Source organism: Aotus nancymaae, unplaced genomic scaffold (assembly GCF_030222135.1).
Source record: "Aotus nancymaae isolate 86718 unplaced genomic scaffold, 86718_ANA_hifiasm-v0.15.2.pri h1tg000053l, whole genome shotgun sequence".
Taxonomy (NCBI): domain Eukaryota; kingdom Metazoa; phylum Chordata; class Mammalia; order Primates; family Aotidae; genus Aotus; species Aotus nancymaae.
The window spans coordinates 6,874,175-6,890,508 of NW_026988467.1; the positions used below are offsets into that span (position 1 = coordinate 6,874,175).

At 49.7% G+C, this 16,334-nt stretch overlaps 1 protein-coding gene and 1 long non-coding RNA gene across 4 annotated transcripts in view; one reads left to right on the forward strand and one right to left on the reverse strand.

The window, feature by feature from the left end:
- Positions 1 to 16,334, forward strand: part of PIK3CD (phosphatidylinositol-4,5-bisphosphate 3-kinase catalytic subunit delta) — a 73,765-nt gene that overhangs the window by 9,319 nt on the left and 48,112 nt on the right. Inside the window, exon 1 of one of the 3 annotated variants that reach the window (XM_064363217.1) lies at positions 14,655 to 14,826. The exons of the other annotated variants lie outside the window; for them this stretch is intronic. The gene's annotated coding sequence lies outside the window, so the exon portion shown is untranslated. Of the gene's footprint in view, positions 1 to 14,654; positions 14,827 to 16,334 lie in introns of those variants that run through there. 3 annotated transcript variants of the gene reach the window in all.
- Positions 93 to 15,306, reverse strand: LOC105731761 (uncharacterized). The gene is made up of 3 exons (XR_001110822.3): positions 15,265 to 15,306; positions 8,544 to 8,680; positions 93 to 400 (listed from the first exon to the last, which is right to left on the reverse strand). It is a non-coding gene; the product is annotated as an uncharacterized LOC105731761 (long non-coding RNA).

Sequence of the window (16,334 nt, forward strand, 5' to 3'; positions counted from 1 at the left end):
GATGGCCAGGCTGATCTTGAACTCCTGACCTCAGGTGACCCACCCACCTCGGCCTCCCAAAGTGCTGGGATTACAGGCAGGAGCCACCGGGAGCAGCCAGGACCACGTTCTTTTGTTCCACTCACTGATGGACACTTGTGTTGCTCCCACTTTATGGCTCTTGTGAATAACGATACTATGAACACGGGTGTACAAATATCTGTTGAAGTCTCTATTTCACTTGGTTCATGTATATACCCAAATTGCTGGATCATTTGGTAATTCAGTGTTTAATTTTTGTGAGCAGCTAGGCATGTGCTTTTGTAGTTTGCTTTGTCACTTAACATTGGCTCATTAGCAGTTTTCCACGTTGCTTCATAACCGACGCGTCCTTTTTAGTGGCAGTGTAAGTGCCATTGAGCTGTATTGGGAAGAAAGAAAACATTACAGTCATTACACCAGGGTACTCCTCCCTTAGCAAGAATTGTAGTCATACCATCAGCCTCCCCACCCTTCTTCCCCAGACCCACCAGGAAAACAGAGGAATAGCCCATGGGGACACTCCTTGGTGCCTCCCAGGCTGAGTGTGGGACACACGCGGGAAGGCAGGGGAGCCGGCCGTTCGGGCCTTCCTCTCCCCACTTCAGACAGCCGCCTTTCAGTGGGCAGTTCTGCTGTTCTCTCTTCTCCATTTTAGCAGTTTTAAGGAACGTTTGTTTATAGGATGACTTTATCCTTGCATCGCTTCAGTTATTTCTTCCTTGTATTTGCCCCTTTCATTTCCTACATGGTGAGACTTGGCTTTCCATTCAAGATTTTTTTTTCTCTTTCTTTTATTTTTTTTGAGATGGATGCTCTGTCGCCCAGGCTGTAGTGCAATGGTGCAATCTCGGCTCACTGCAACCTCCACCTCCCGGGTTTAAGTGATTCTCCTGCCTCAGACTTCTGAGTACACGGGACTACAGGCATGCGCCACCACACTGGGCTAATTTTTGTATTTTTAGTAGAGATGGGGTTTCACCATGTTGGACAGGCGTATTTTGAACTCCTGATCTCAAGTCATCTACCCGCCTCGGTCTCCCAAAGTGCTGGGATTACAGGCTTGAGCCACCATGCCTGGCCACACACAGCTAATTTATATATTTTTAGTAGAGATAGGATTTCATCATGTTGGCCAGGCTGGTCTCCAATTCCTGACCTCAGGTGATCCACCCGCCTCAGCCTCCCAAAGTGCTGGGATTACAGGTGTGAGCCACCACGCCCGGCCTCATTTTCTTTTTTTCTTTTTTTCTTTTTTTTTTTTGAGATAGAGTCTCACTCTGTCACCAGGCTGGAGTGCAGTGGCACGATCTCAGCTCACTGCAACCTTTGCCTTTTGGGGTCAAGCGATTCTTCTGCCTCAGCCTCCCGAGTAGCTGGGATTATAGGCACGTGCCACCATGCCCGGCTAATTTTGTATTTTTAGTAGAGACAGGGTTTCTCCATGTTGGGCAGGCTGGTCTCAAACTCCTGACCTCGTGAGATCCACCCACCTTGGCCTCCCAAAGTGACAGGATTACAGGAGTGAGTACCGCCCCGGCCTCAGATCGGCATCTTTCTAAACAAGGTGTTGTTCACCTTGGAACTGCATCCACCAACCCAGCAGCCCTTGGTTGATCAGGTGAGAGCTGTTTGTTGGGCACTAGAGAATCCAGCTGCTCATCATAGTTCCCGAGTCAGTCCTAGTGAAAAGCAGCTCCCTGCTCATGGAAGTATCTTCTCTTTGCCTTCCCCAGGTAATGCCAGCCTGTATGAATGACTTCTGTTTCCTTATGGAACTCTTCTGGGCACTACCATCCCTGTTAGAGTGTTGCCTTGACATCACCCAAGATGTTGTGGGTATTTTAGTCTGATAGATTATTTTATGTCCTTCTGGCCGGGTGCGGCGGCTCACACCTGTAATCCTAGCACTTTGGGAGGCAAAGATGGGAAGATCGCTTGAGCCCAGGAGTTCAAGACCAGCCTGGGCAACATAAGTGAGACCCTGTCTCTACAAAAAATGAAAAACAATTAGCTGCATATGGTGGTATGTGCCTGTGATCCCAGCTACTTGGGAGGCTGAGGCAGGAGGATTGCCTGAGCCCTAGAGGTCAAGGCTGCAGTGAGCCGTGATCGCACTACTGCATTTCAGCCTGGGTAACAGAGTGAGAGCCTGTCCAAAAAAAAAAAAAAACTGAAAAGAATTATTTCCTGATTTCCTGTTCTTCAGTCATATCAGTCATGGGGTAGCTTTGGCTAATGTCCCATGGGGCGAGATAGTAAATGCCCCTCAGGTGGAAATTCTCTCGTCCAAAGTCCCGGTAGTCATCTCTGGGAGGCGCTCACAAGCTCTTGCCGTAGCTCGAGTTTACATTCTGCATAGGGCTATCAAACAGAATTTGATCATTCCAGCACTCCAGCTTCTACGCTACGCCGCGTGGGCTCGGTTTGGATGTCGACTTGTCCAACAAATACTGCTTCAGGAGGGGAGTTACATGCTTTCTGTTTTCCAACAGTAGACAGGAAAAATGTTTCCCAGCCAGACGTAATGTCCATTCTCATAAAATATTTAGGTAAAGGAGATACAACTTCTTTTTTTTTTTTGAGATGAATCTCGCTCTGTTGCCAGGCTGGAGTGCACTGGTGCGGTCTCGGCTCACTGCAACCTCTGCCTCCCGGGTTCAAGCCATTCTCCTGCCTCAGCCTCCCAAGCAGCTGGGACTACAGGCACGCGCCACCATGCCCAGCTAATTTTTGTATTTTTTTGTAAAGACAGGGTTTTGCCTTGTTGACCAGGATGGGTCTGGAACTCCTGGGCTCAAGTGATCCTCCCGCCTTGGCCTCCCACAGTGCTAGGATTACAGGAGTGAGCCACCACGCCTGGCCTGAAACCTATTTCTTTTATTGCTATGAGTTTAAGTAGCTTTCTTTCTCTTTGCTGGCTGGGTGTATAGGATGAGGTTTGCACTTTCTCAGTGGTCCAGTGAACCAGCCCTCCTGGAGTTGGATACATCTTTACATTCAGTAATGCAGTAGTTAAACCCATGAACTCTAGAGTTGGACGGATTCAGATTCAAACCATAGCTCTTCCACTCCAGCTGTGTGACTTTGAGTAGCCTACTTAACTTCTCTGATCCTCTATTTCCTTGTCTTAATGGAACCCATTCCTAGGTTTGTCTGAAGGATTAATAAGATAAATTAGATAATGAACATCACCTACCACATAGTTGATACTGTAAATATTAGCTGTTCTTCTTCTTATTTTTTGGTTTGGCAAAGACTTTATTTTTATTTCAATAGTTTTTGTACAGGTGGTTTTTGGTTATATGGGCAAGTTCTTTAGCGGTGATTTCTGAGATTCTGGCATACCTGTCACCCAAGCAGTGTACACTGTACCCGGTACATAGACTTTTATCCCTCACCTCTCTCCATCCTTCCCCCTCATTCTTCTTTATATATTAATGTAGGTTGGGCGCTGTGGCTTACACCTGTAATTACAGGACTTTGGGAGGCCGAGGCAGGTGGATCACGTGCGGTCAGGAGTTTGAGACTAGCCTGGCCAACATGGTGAAACACCATCTCTACTAAAAATACAAAAATTAGCCAGGCGTGGTGGTGCATGCCTGTAATCCCAGCTACTTGGGAGGCTAAGGCAGGAGAATCGCTTGAACCCGGGAGGCGGAGGTTTCAGTGAGCTGAGATTGCACCACTGCACTCCAGCCTGAGCAACAAAAGCAAAACTCCATCTAAAAAACAAAAAATGCAGCCGGGCACGGTGGCTCACGCCTGTAATCCTAGCACTTTGGGAGGCCAAGGTGAGCGGATCACGAGGTCAAGAGATTGAGACCATCCTGGTCAATATGGTGAAACCCTGTCTCTACTAAAAAAATAATTAGCTGGGTGTGGTAGGGTGTGCCTGTAATCCCAGCTACTCAGGAGGCTGAGGCAGGAGAATTGCTTGAATCCGGGAGGCAGTTGTGGTGAGCCGAGATCGTGCCATTGCACTCCAGCCTGGGCAAAAAGAGCGAAACTGTCTCAAAAACAAAACCACCAAAAAATGTTCCTCATATTCAGAGCCAAGGAAAGGACGTACTCCCAGACCACAACTCCTGTTCTGATAGTTTCAGTCATCCAGGAGCCATGATCAGGTCATGAATCTTTTTTTCCCTCTTGTGTGGTGTGATGAGTATTTGAATAACACAGCCCATCTGCTGTCATTTGGAAACCAGTGATGATGTGTGGTTTATTTTTAAATTGAGTGCAGCACGTCTAATATGTGATCGTTTCCTAAGATGTAAATGGCTTCATTTCTCCAGTGGGACTGTGTTTTGAAAATGAATAAAAAGGTAGCTGCAGATTAGCATCAAAAGCAAGAGCCTGAGAATGAGAGACTTCATATCTTGGCTTTGACACTTAACATGTAGGTGACCTTGACAGTTATTTAAATCTCTGGGTTCTTATTGGAGAAAGGATGACAATACTACTTTGACTGGATTGTCAAAGAGATGTGGTAAAGATTGGAAATAATAAAACACCTGGACCAGGTTATGGGTATCCAGAAAGTTGCAGTTTTTACCATGGGATGAATGAATCTTTGAGGCCCACACTGGGGTAGGGAATGGATTTTAAAAAAACAATTTTTTTTTTTTTTTTTTTTTTGAGACGGAGTCTCTCTGTCACCCAGGCTGGAGTGCAGTGGCCTGATCTCAGCTCACTGCAGGCTCTGCCTCCCCGGTTCAAGCGATTCTCATACCTCAGCCTCCAATGTAGGCTGGGACCACAGGCATCCGCCACCACACCCAGCCAATTTTTGTATTTTTGATAGAAGCAGTTTTACCATATTGGCCAGGCTGGTCTCAAACGTCTTACCTCAAGCGATCTGCCTACCTCAGCCTCCCAAAGTGCTGGGATTACAGGCGGGAGCCACTGCCTCTGGCCTAAAAATTCATTTATTTAGAAACTGGGGTCTCACTCTACTGTCCAGGCTGTTCTTTTTATGAGATGAGATCTCACTCTGTTGCCCAGGGTGGAATGCAGAGGTGCAATCATGTCCCACGACATCCTTGACCTCCTGGGCTCAAGGGATCCTCCCACCGCAACCTCCCAAGTAGCCGGGAGTACAGGCGCATGCCACCACAACCCAGGAAGTTTTGTATTTCAGTGGAAGACAGGGTTTCACCATGTTGCCCAGACTGGTCTCAAACTCCTGGGCCCAAGAGATCCACCCACCTTGGCCTTCCAAAGTGCTGGGATTAGAGGTGTGAGCTGCTAGGCTCGGCCTGTTCAGGCTGGTCTTGGACTCCTGAGCACAAAGGATCCTCTCACCTCAGCCTCTCAAGTAACTGGGATTATGGGTGAGGACGATTCAGCCTGGCTCAGAGTGGATTTTAATGACAGGTGTTCCTGTCCTGAGTTCTTGAGGTTTGCAGGGTATAGTAAGCTTTATTCATTCATTACCTTATTGGATCTTCCCATGAATGACTCACATGGAATGCACAGAGCACGTGTCAACAAACATCCCATTTTGCTATGTTGCCCAGGCTGCTCTTGAACTCCTGGGCTCAAGAGATCCTCCCGCCTCGGCCTCCCAAAGTGCTGGGATGACAGACATGAGCCACTGCATGTGGCCTTGTCAGCGTTTCCTAGCCTTTCAAGGTAGGAAGGAGCTTGGGTATCTGAGGCAACCACTGCTGGAAGTGAGATCTTGACCAGGCCATTTCCTTCCTCTCCCAGGATGGTGGCAAGAGCAGCCCCTGGCCCCACTCAAGGGGGCCGCCTTCCATACTGGAAGGTATGGCCGCCTGCAGTGAGATCTGCCCTCAGGTGACCTTGGCCACAGCAGTGGATTCTGGTGTCACCTGTGAGGCTCAGAAGGCAGCACCCCAGGAGCCCTCATGCTGTGGGTTCCCAGGGGAGTGGGTAGGAGATGGCTGGGCAGCTGGCATAACCTTGACCCTGATAGGCCATGCTTCTCCCACTTTCCCACCCATCCCTCCAGCCAGAAGAGACGGGATGTGCAGCCCTAGCCCGCAGCCACCCACCCCAACTGTGACCTCGCTTTGAAGCTTCAACTTCTATTTTTAATGTGAATGTTAATTTTACATTCGATTCCATGATATATCCATGTTTATTTTGCTATAAAGCATATTTTCCTAACTTTAGAGTCAAATGGGTGCTCTAGGAAGATGTTTATGTCTTTCTATGGCTTCCGCTCCACCCAGCACAGCAACTCCAACCAGAGTTTTTAAAATGTGGATTAGGGCCAAAGCGGATGATGAACCATTAGACACACTTAGGATGAGAGTTTATTTATTTTTAGAGACAGGGTCTTGCTCTGTCTCCTAGGCTGGACTACAGTGGTGCCATCATGGCTCACTGCGGCCTTGAACTCCTGAGCTCAAGCAATCCTCCCGCCTTAGCCTCCCGAGTAGCTCCCAAGTGCACACCGCCATGCCCAGCTAATGTTTTCATTTTTTGTATGTGTTGCACAGACACAAAAACACCAGCCTTGCTGTGTTGCCCAGGCTGGTCTCCAACTCCTGGGCTCAAGCAGTCTTCCCACTTTGGCCTCCCAAAGTGCTGGGATTACGGCTGTGAGCCACCGTGCCTCGGGGAGAAATGAATAGCTTAATAATCCTTGATCCGATGTGATTTGTTGGTTGAGTAACTACTTTGGTTTCGGTAGAGAATTATTAAAATGCATTACCTCAAATCTAAACATTTTATTTTATTTTTTTCCGTGGCTGGCCATACAGTCCTATATACCTCTCCAGCACCACTCACCCGGAGAAGCTGCTGTGGATGCCAGCTACTGTTTTTAATCCCTTCCCAATAAATATTTCATTTCCACTTAAAACATGTCCATGTCCATTGGTTCACTGATCTGCTGCCTGGCTAAGGGCTTATATTTGAGTAGGCCATCGGTTCATCTTCCTGTATAAGGCATACATGCAACGTATAATCCACTTTTTTTTATCCTTCTACCATTATTATTATTTTTTTTTTGAGACGGAGTCTCGCTGTCACCCAGGCTGGAGTAAAATGGCACAGTCTTGGCTCACTGCACCCTCTGCCTCCCAGGTTCAAGCGATTCTCCTGCCTCAGCCTCCTGAGTAGCTGGGATTACAGGAGCGCACCACCATGCCAATTTTTTTTGTATTTTTAGTAGAGATGGGGTTTCACCGTGTTGGCCAGGCTGGTCTTGACCATCTGACCTCGTGATCCACCTGCCTCGATCTCCCAAAGTGCTGGGATTACAGGCGTGAGCCACCGCACACAGCCGGGTGCACCCTCTTATGTAAGAATTACATGCTATGGTGACACAGGTAAACAACTGGTATCCGATGGGAGCAGGCATGGCGAGCTCTGTGGGAATGCAGAGACAGGAGGGAGAGCCCAACTCTATGGCACCCGGCGGGGGAGGTGGTCAGCATGCAGAGGCCCTTGGCCAGGGTGTTTGGCGAGGGGCTGGAGCGCGCCATTCTCCCCTGATTCTGCTAGGTGGGAGTCAGGGTAAGACATAGGAATCGCAGAGCCTGGGCCAGAGGCAGATTCAGCTTAGAAATCCCACCTAGACTAGGGGAGCCCCTGGCTCTGAGAATGAGCACATGCTCTAGAAGGGAGGCCTCTTATAAACAGTTTCTTTTCCCGTGGGTTCTGTCAGCAGCATTTGTACTTAGGAGCTTTGCCATTCGCCAGCTCAAAGTTGCCATTTTCATAAGCCTAGCTTGTCATATCTGTATCTAATAACAATAACAACAAACACTTTTGTGGTATGTACCCTGTGCCAGGCAGTGTACTGGGCACTTAGAAAATAACTCAGCTTGGCTGGGTGCAGTGGCTCACGCCTGTCATCCAGCACTTTGGGAGGCTGAGTCGGGTGGATCACTTGAGGTCAGGAGTTTGAGACCAGCCTGACCAATATGGTGAAACCCCTTCTCTACTAAAAATACAAAAATTAGCCTGGCATGGTAGCAGGTGCCTATAATCCCAGCTACTTGGGAGGATGAGGTGGGAGAATTGCTTGAACCCGGGAGGCAGAGGTTGCAGTGAACTGAGATTACACCACTGCACTCCATCCTGGGCAACAGAGCAAGACTCTGTCTCAAAAGAGAGAGAGAGAGAGAGAGAGAGAGAGAGGGAAAGAAAGAAAATACACCGTGGCTCATGCCTGTAATCCTAGCACTTTGGAAGGCTGAGGTGGGCAGATTGCTTGAACTCACGAGTTTGAGACTAGCCTGGGCAACATGGCAAAACCCTGTCTCTACAGAAAAATACAAAAATTAGCCAGGCATGATGGTGCGTACCTGTGGTCCCAGAGGCTGAGGTGGGAGGATCGCTTGAGCCTGGGAGGCGAAGGTTACAGTGAGCTGAGATCGTGCCACTGTATTCCAGCCTGGGCGGCAGAGTGAGACCCTGTCTCAAAAATAAATAAATAAATAAATACTAAGCTCATTAGCCTTATGACAACTCTGTGTGGTAAGTACTACTGTGAGTCCCACTTTACAGGTGGGGAAACTGAGACACAGAAAGGGGAAGTAACTTACCTAAGTCTTACCCACCCAGAAAGTGGCAGAGGCTGCTCCTAACCCTGCACCATGCTGCGTCCACAGGCGGGCTAGTTCCCAGAAGTCCTTAGTTGGGGGAGGGCAGTCCAGATCCCAGGGAGGTGGACTCAGGAGACCTGTGGGAATCAGGCGGCTATACAGGAGGGGCTTCCTGGCTCTTTGTCACTTGTCCCCTCCCCCATCCCCACCTTCCCAGGACTTAGTTGGGCTCCCAGGCAGAGTTCCTTGTTTGTTTGTTTTTTCTTTTTTTCTTTTTTTAGAGACAGGGTCTGGCTCTGTCACCCAGGCTGGAGTGCAGTGGTGTGATCATAGTTTACTGCAGCCTCAAACTCCTGGGCTCAAGCAGTCCTTCTCCCTCCGTCTCCTGAGCAGCTAGGACTATGGTATGCACCACCACACCAAGCTCATTTTTAAATTTTTTTTGTAGATATGGGGTCTTGCTATGTAGCCCAGGCTGGTCTCAAACTCCTGGGCTCAAGTGATCCTCCGGCTTCAGCCTCCTGAAGTGCATAAGCCACCGTGCCCAGCCTAGTTCCTTGTTCTCGAAGGTCCTTGTGTCTGATGGAGTTGGCTTCTTGGGCTCTGATCCTCTACAGCGAGAGAGAGCAGGAGGACGCAGCTTCTGGTGCCCGGCCCTTCCCTAGTCTGCCTGGGGGTCATTCTCCCCTATGCCAGGGGCAAGCAAGGCCTGGTCTCTGCAGTCTCAATGGCCTCCTTGCCCAACCCCTGGGCCTCTTTTGGGAAGTTGACCTTGGTGTCCTTGAGCTGGCAGTTGACACCATCTGGCTCCCGTGCACTGGCCTGGGAGAGAGAGGCAGTGTGGTGCCTGGGAGAGAGAGGCAGTGTGGTTCCTGGTAAGAGCAGGCTCCAGAATCAGCCCCAGTCCACTGCCCTCCCCATCACCTCCTTTAGCCCCACCTTCCTCATTCATAAAACTGAATGCCTACCTTCAGGGCGTGTCATGATGTTGAATGAGAAAATGGACATCAGGTGCCCAGTCCTGGGGGCTGCCTGCTGTGGCCCCGAGGATGAGCCTGAGAGATGATGAGGCTGTGCTATGGGACCGAGTCTGAACTGATCCCAGAGGCTCCCGGGGCAGGAGTGGCCCAGAGACCTGCTCTGAGGATGGAAGCAGTGGCACGGGCCCCTGCCAAGGAGGGAGTGTGACCGAGACAAGGACTGGTGGGATGAGGTGTCCAGACCCTCGATGTCATCCCCAGGACTTCTTTCTCTTTGGCTCAGAGCTTACAGGGTGTATGCAAATCTCATGAGAATAGGAGGACCCCCCCTAAGCTGACAGTGGGGAAGGAGGGACTGAGTGCTGAGTGCCTGGGCAGGTGACCAGCTGCAGAGCTGACCCCAGGAGAGCTGACCTCAGGAGTTGACTCCAGGTGAGCTGCCACATAGCTGACACTTGACAGGGGGACTGCCATGCGTGTGTTGAGGGGAGGGTGTTTGTGTGTGATTAGGTTGAGGTCAGGACAGAAGAGAAGTGGGACCTGTAGTTTTAAGAGATGTTAATTATGTGGGAGGCCGAGGCAGGTGGATCACGAGATCAAGAGATCAAGACCATTCTGGTCAACATGGTGAAACCCCGTCTCTACTAAAAATACAAAAAATTAGCTGGGCATGGTGGCGTGTGCCTGTAATCCCAGCTACTCAGGAGGCTGAGGCAGGAGAATTGCCTGAACCCAGGAGGTGGAGGTTACGGTGAGCCGAGATCGCGCCATTGCACTCCAGCCCGGGTATCAAGAGTGAAACTCCGTCTCAAAAAAAAAAAAAAGAAAAAAAAGAGATGTTAATTATATGGCCATTTTAAGATTGCAGCAGCTGGCCGGGCGCAGTGACTCAGGCCTGTAATCCCAGCACTTTGGGAGGCTGAGGTGGGTGGATTACTCGAGGTCAGGAGTTCAAAACCAGCCTGGTCAACGTGGAGAAACCCTATCTCTACCAAAATACAAAAATTAGCCAGGTGTGGTGGCGTATGTCTGCAGCCCCAGCAACCTGGGGGCTGAGGCAGGAGGATCGCTTGAACCAGGGTGGTCAAGGCTGCGTTGAACCAAGATCCCGCCACTGCACTCCAGCCTGAGTGACAAAGTGAGAACAGCCCTCATCTGGGAATTATAGGCCATGAGCTTCCAGATTATACATGTGGATGTCTTTTATATCCTGTACTTTTTTTCAATTCTCTATTCTTTTTTATTTATTTTTAATTTAATATGCTGTATATTTTATAAATGTGTTTATTCATGCATACTGTATGTTTTAATTATATGGAATCAAGACAAGTTGTTAAAAGTTTGTAAAATACAGATTTATCAAAGTAAGAAAATAAAGAATCTGGGCCCAGCATGGTGGCTGACACCTGTAATCCCTGGCTGACACCTGGGTTCAAGTGATTCTCCTGCCTCAGCCTCCTGAGTAGCTGGGATTACAGACACGTACCATCACACCCAACCAATTTTTGTATTTTTAGTAGAGATGGGGTTTCACCATGTGGGTCAGGCTGGTCTCGAACTCCTGACATCAAGTGATCCGCCCTCCTAGGCCTCCCAAAGTGCTGGGATTACAGGTGTGAGTCACCACTGGGTTTTTAAATTTTTAACAACGTATGTCCATTCTAGTGAGAACGAACCCTGCCCCTCAGGACACTCTTGCGGGGCCCTGGGAAAGGAGATCTCTCTGTTGACTTCTGTTAGATGGTGTGACCCATCACAGGGGTGACCCAGTGTCATGGTGGGACATATCAAACGCTGTCCCCACTGGGATCGGGGCCTGGGCCTTTGTTTGTTTGTCTGGCTGGATCTCGCCGAGGTGGCGCAACTGCACTCCAGCCTGGGTAACAAAGTGAGACCCTGTCCAAAAAATTAAAAATAAATGAGCCTTGTGCCTTGTAGCAGTGGGACAATTTGGTGTCAGAAGCAGTTTTAGGTGGTGGTTCCAGGTGGGTTCTGATTCCTGCTTTGTCGCTTCCTGCACAGCTTTGGCCTCAGTTTCCTTATGAAGATGACTATCATAACTATTTCCTGGGTTGCTTTGAGGATTTAATGAGCTCTTCAGAGTTCTAGGGATCTCTCGCTGCATAACAAGCTCCCCCAGGCTCAGCGGTGTAAAGCAACACTGTGACACTCACAGTTCCAGGGGCCAAGAATTCCGACAGCTCAGCAGGACCGCCTGGCTCTGCTCCATATCTGGGGTCAGCTGGGAAGACTCTCAGGGGGTTGGTAACAACTTGAACAGGTGGGGGCTGGAATCATCTGGAAGTTTCTTCACTCACATCTGGTACCTGGGTGGGATGACTCAAAGGTTGGGCTCAGGTGGGACTGTCAACTTGAGTGCCGACACATGGTTTCTCTTTGTGGCTTTTCGGGCTGTTTAACAGTGTGGCAGCTTCACGCTCTGAATTCCAAGAGCCAGCATTCCACACCAAGGAGGAAGCTGCATGGCTTCGTATGGCCTCACCTCTCGAGTCACTTAGCATCTCTGCTGCCATTCGCTCTTGGCAGTGACAAGACCACTCAGATTTAAGAGGAGGGGACACACAGGCCATCTCTCAACAAGAGGATTCCCTGCAACCACGAGCCGCACACGCTTTTTGGCTGACACCTGTGATGCCAGCACTTTGGGAGGCTGAGGCAGGTGGATCACTTGAGGCCAGGAGTCAGTACTGAAAATACAAAAATTAGTGAGATGTGGTGATGGGTGCCTGTAATCCCAGCTACTTGGGAAGCTGAGACAGGAGAATCACTTGAACCCGAGAGGCAAAGGTTGCAGTGAGCTGAGATCATGTCACTGCACTCTAGCCTGGGTGATAAGAGGGAGACTCCATCTCAAAAAAAAAAAAAAAGAAATGCAGCCGGGTGTGATGGCTCACGTCTGTAATCCCAACACTTTGTGAGGCTGAGGTGGGCAGGTCACTGGAGCCTAGGAGTTTGAGACCAGCCTGGGCAACATAGTAAGACCTCACCTCTACAAAGCTAAAAATTAGTTGGACATGGTGGCGCACAACTCAGCCACTCGGGAGGCTGATGTGGGAGGATTACCCAAGTCCAGGAGGTCAATCCCCCATGATTGCGACACTGCATTCTAGCCTGGGCCACAGAGAGAGACCTTGTCAAAAAAAACAAGAAAGAAAGAGAGAAATAAAAAAAAAGAATGAGCAGTGCAAACCCAAACTTTTTTTTTTCCTCTGCTTATATACCCACCCCCTCAACTCCTTTCCCAGGTCACAAACTCAGGAAGCCTCAATTAAGACAGACGTTTAGTCTAAGCTTGGGGAATTGAGGAAGAAGGAAGGGCCAGATGCTAATTAACTTTGCTTTTTAACTACAGATGAGCCACTTTTTGGGGGGTGGGAGGGTGAGAGTTGAGATAAATGAAAATATCTAAGGATGGCAGGAGAGCAGGGGCCTCATGATATTAGGTCCCTCATCCTTGTGCTTTGATAATAAAAATATCAAGGGTCGAATACGTGAGTAAATATGGAAGCTCTCTCCTTTGAGGATTGTTTTTCAGAGACCTCCTGCTTTTTTTTTTTATTTTTTTGAGACACAGTCTTGCTGGGTTGCCCAAGCTGGAGAGCAGTGGCCTGATCTCGGCTCACTGCAACCTCCGCCTCCCAGGTTCAAGCAATTCTCTGCTTCAGCATTCTGAGTAGCTGGGATTACAGGCAGCTGCCACCACGTCTGGCTAATTTTTGTATTTTTAGTAGAGCTGGGGTTTTTACTATCTTGGCCAGGTTGGGCCCTCTCGTTTATTCTAATTATTCTAATAGAATTTTTAAAAATACCTCACTTTTTTTTGTGTGTGTGGTTATATATATATATTTTTTTTAGACAGTCTCACTCTGTTGCCCAGGCTGGAATGCAGTGGCTCAATCTGGGCTCATTGCAGCCTCTACCTCCCAGGTTCAAGCAATTCTCATGCCTCAGCATCCCGAGTGGCTGGGATCACAGACATACACCACCAACACCTGGCTAATTCTTAGATTTTTCGTAGAGATGAGGTTTCACTATGTTGGCCAGGCCAGTCAGTCTCCAACTCCTGACCTCAGGTGATCCATCTTCTTCGGCCTCCCAGAGTGCTGGGATTACAGGCGTGAGCCACTGCATCCAGCAGTTATACTTAAAATTTGTTTTTAAGAGATGAGGCTCTCACTATATTGCCCAGGCTAGAGTGCAGTGGCTATTCCCAGGCGCTATCATAGCAGACTGCAGCCTGAAACTCAAGCGATCCTCCTGCCTCAGCCTGTGAGTAGCTGCAACTACAGGTGGCTTCAGTGGATCCTGGCTTTACATCTTATTTTTTTCTGACTTCCTTCTTCCTGGGCTTGACCCCACTCAGCAGTGGTGTCTTATCTGACCACATCTAGAAATGCTGAATGCTAATTTGAGTTAGAGAATAGCAGAATTCCAGCAAGGTTGGGGGCTGGGATATGGTGAGCATTTGGGAGAAGCTGAGATTTCATCACAGCGAGGTGACTACAAAGTGTCAGGAGAGGGAGGAGTGACTGATGCAGCAAACACTCTCCCCTCTTCTAGGGCTCCTTGAAGGGAACAAAGGCTCCAATGAGTGAGAGCAGAGGCTCATTTGGTTCCCTGCCTGTGTTGGGGGATTTAACAAGAGGATTGGTTCTCTTAGTATCATAGCTCACTGCAGCCTTAAACTCCTGGGCCAGACAATCCTTCTCCCTCTGCCTCCTAACTAGCTAGGACTACAGGCAAATGCCACCATGCCAGGCTAATTTTTTTTTTTTTTTTTAAGTAGAGACGTGGTCTTGCTATTTTGTCCAGGTTGGTCTTAAAATTCTGGCCTTAAATCATCCTCCTGCCTCGGCCTCTCAAAGTGCTGAGATTACAGGCGTGAGCCACCATACTCGCCTTAATTTACTCTGATTTTTCTTTTCTTTTCTTTTTAAATTAGAGACAGTCTCACTATGTAGCCCAGGCTGGTCTTGAACACTGGGCTCAAGTGATTCTCCTACCCTGGCTTCCCAAAGTGCTGGGATTACAGGTGTGAGCCACTGTGCCCAGTCTACTCTGGTATTTAACAGTGGCAAAATTCATTTATTTATCCACTAAATTACTTTATTTATATTCTGAATTTCAGAAAGGACTTAAGGTACCTGAGCTGTGAACAAAGAATCAGAGACTGGTTTTTCCTCCACCTCTGCCACTAAATAGTTGTGTGACCTGGGTCAAGTGACTTGATCTCCTGTGTCTGTTATCCATGTGTGAGAGCCAATACTGAATAAGCATGCCAGGTACTGTTCTAGAGATTTTCCATTTATCTGTATTAACTCGTTTAATTCTTCCCCAAACAATTGATTTATGGTCTCTATCTTTTTAGAATCTGTTAGGGCAGTTGCAATACAGGAAAGTGACTTTTGGGGCTTTTGCCATTTCAAAGAACCTTGGATTTTCTCTGGGCTCCAGAGACACCCGTGCCTGATATGCCCAATTTGAACCCCCAGCCGATCGTTGGTTCCATTGCTGATGGGGAGCTTATGTTTGAGCCTGACTTTCACTCCATCCATGCTGGAGATAACGGAAGTCTTACCCAGGGGGACAACTGCAGGACGGGGGGGAGGCGGGAGAGGAGGGCTCCTACGCGTGGGGAATGAGGGTGGAGGAACCGCTGAAGCTCGTTCGCCCTTTGAAAAATCTCTTTGGTGGGCTAGCCCCGGGGTCATTGTACTTACCAGGTTGGGGGCTCTGCACCCAGAACTCCTCCCAGCCTCTGTCAGCCCGTCCAAGGTCTAACGTGACTTCCGGTGGCTCATCTTGGGGAAACCCCCGCTCCGGGGGGTCCAGGGTGGCCTGCAGGGGGCCTGACTCACCCGCCGGCTGAGTCAGGGGGTCCCAGCTGCCCTCCGATGTCTGCCGCACCGCTCCCCTCCTGCAGGCGGGGGGCGGGAGGAGGGGGGTTGGGGAGGGCGTGGGGGCGGGGCCGGGGCCCGGGCTCCGCCTTCTCCCGGGATCTGCGAACGCACAGCCAGGCTGCGGGCGGGTGAGTTCCCGCCTGGGCAGGGTATGAAGAGCGAGAGCGCGTGTGTGAGCACGAGTGTCTGTGGTCTCTGGCTGTGTGTCCGTTTAAATGATTGCGGCTGTGTCTGTGTGCGCATCTGCGTGCAAGCGTGTGTCTTTTTGAGTGAATGTCTGTGTATGACTTCTAGAAACGGCCAGGGTGAGAGGGTTGTCCCCTCTCACCCTGGCCCCCCTCTCTTGTCTCTCCTCCTTGGGGTGCTCTGGGCATCCGGGACCCCTGGCAGGGATGCCTGGTGCTGGGAGACACCTGGGACGCAGAGGCCTGGGCTGCGCGCCCAGGCTGGGGAGCTCCGGGTGCCGGCCGCCTGGTCCTTTCATTCTGGGCTTTTTGGAGATTCTCTGGGTCTTCTGGCCGTGTTTTCTCCTTGCCCTCTTCGCAGGCACGAGGAAGGCTCCCGGGGCTTATTGGCCCGGGATGCGGGCCCTGCCGTGGCCTCAGGTGGAGCAATTAGGACCACCAAGGAGTGTTCTTCAGACCACTTTCTTCCACCCCGCGGGACACGCCAGGGGTGATTCTGGTCATCCCCTTCCTCCTCTGCATTCTCTTGTGGCAAAGTTTTCAGTCTTGGGCTGTGGACCCGAAAGAATATTGTAAGCGGAGATGGTCCCTCGTAGAGCAAGAAGGGTATGGGTTCAGCACCAAACCAAACCGGTGCCAGCGCTGGCTCAGCCCAAGAGTCTGTGCAGACTGTGTCTGTGTAAATGCTTGAGGGTCAGAGTCCCT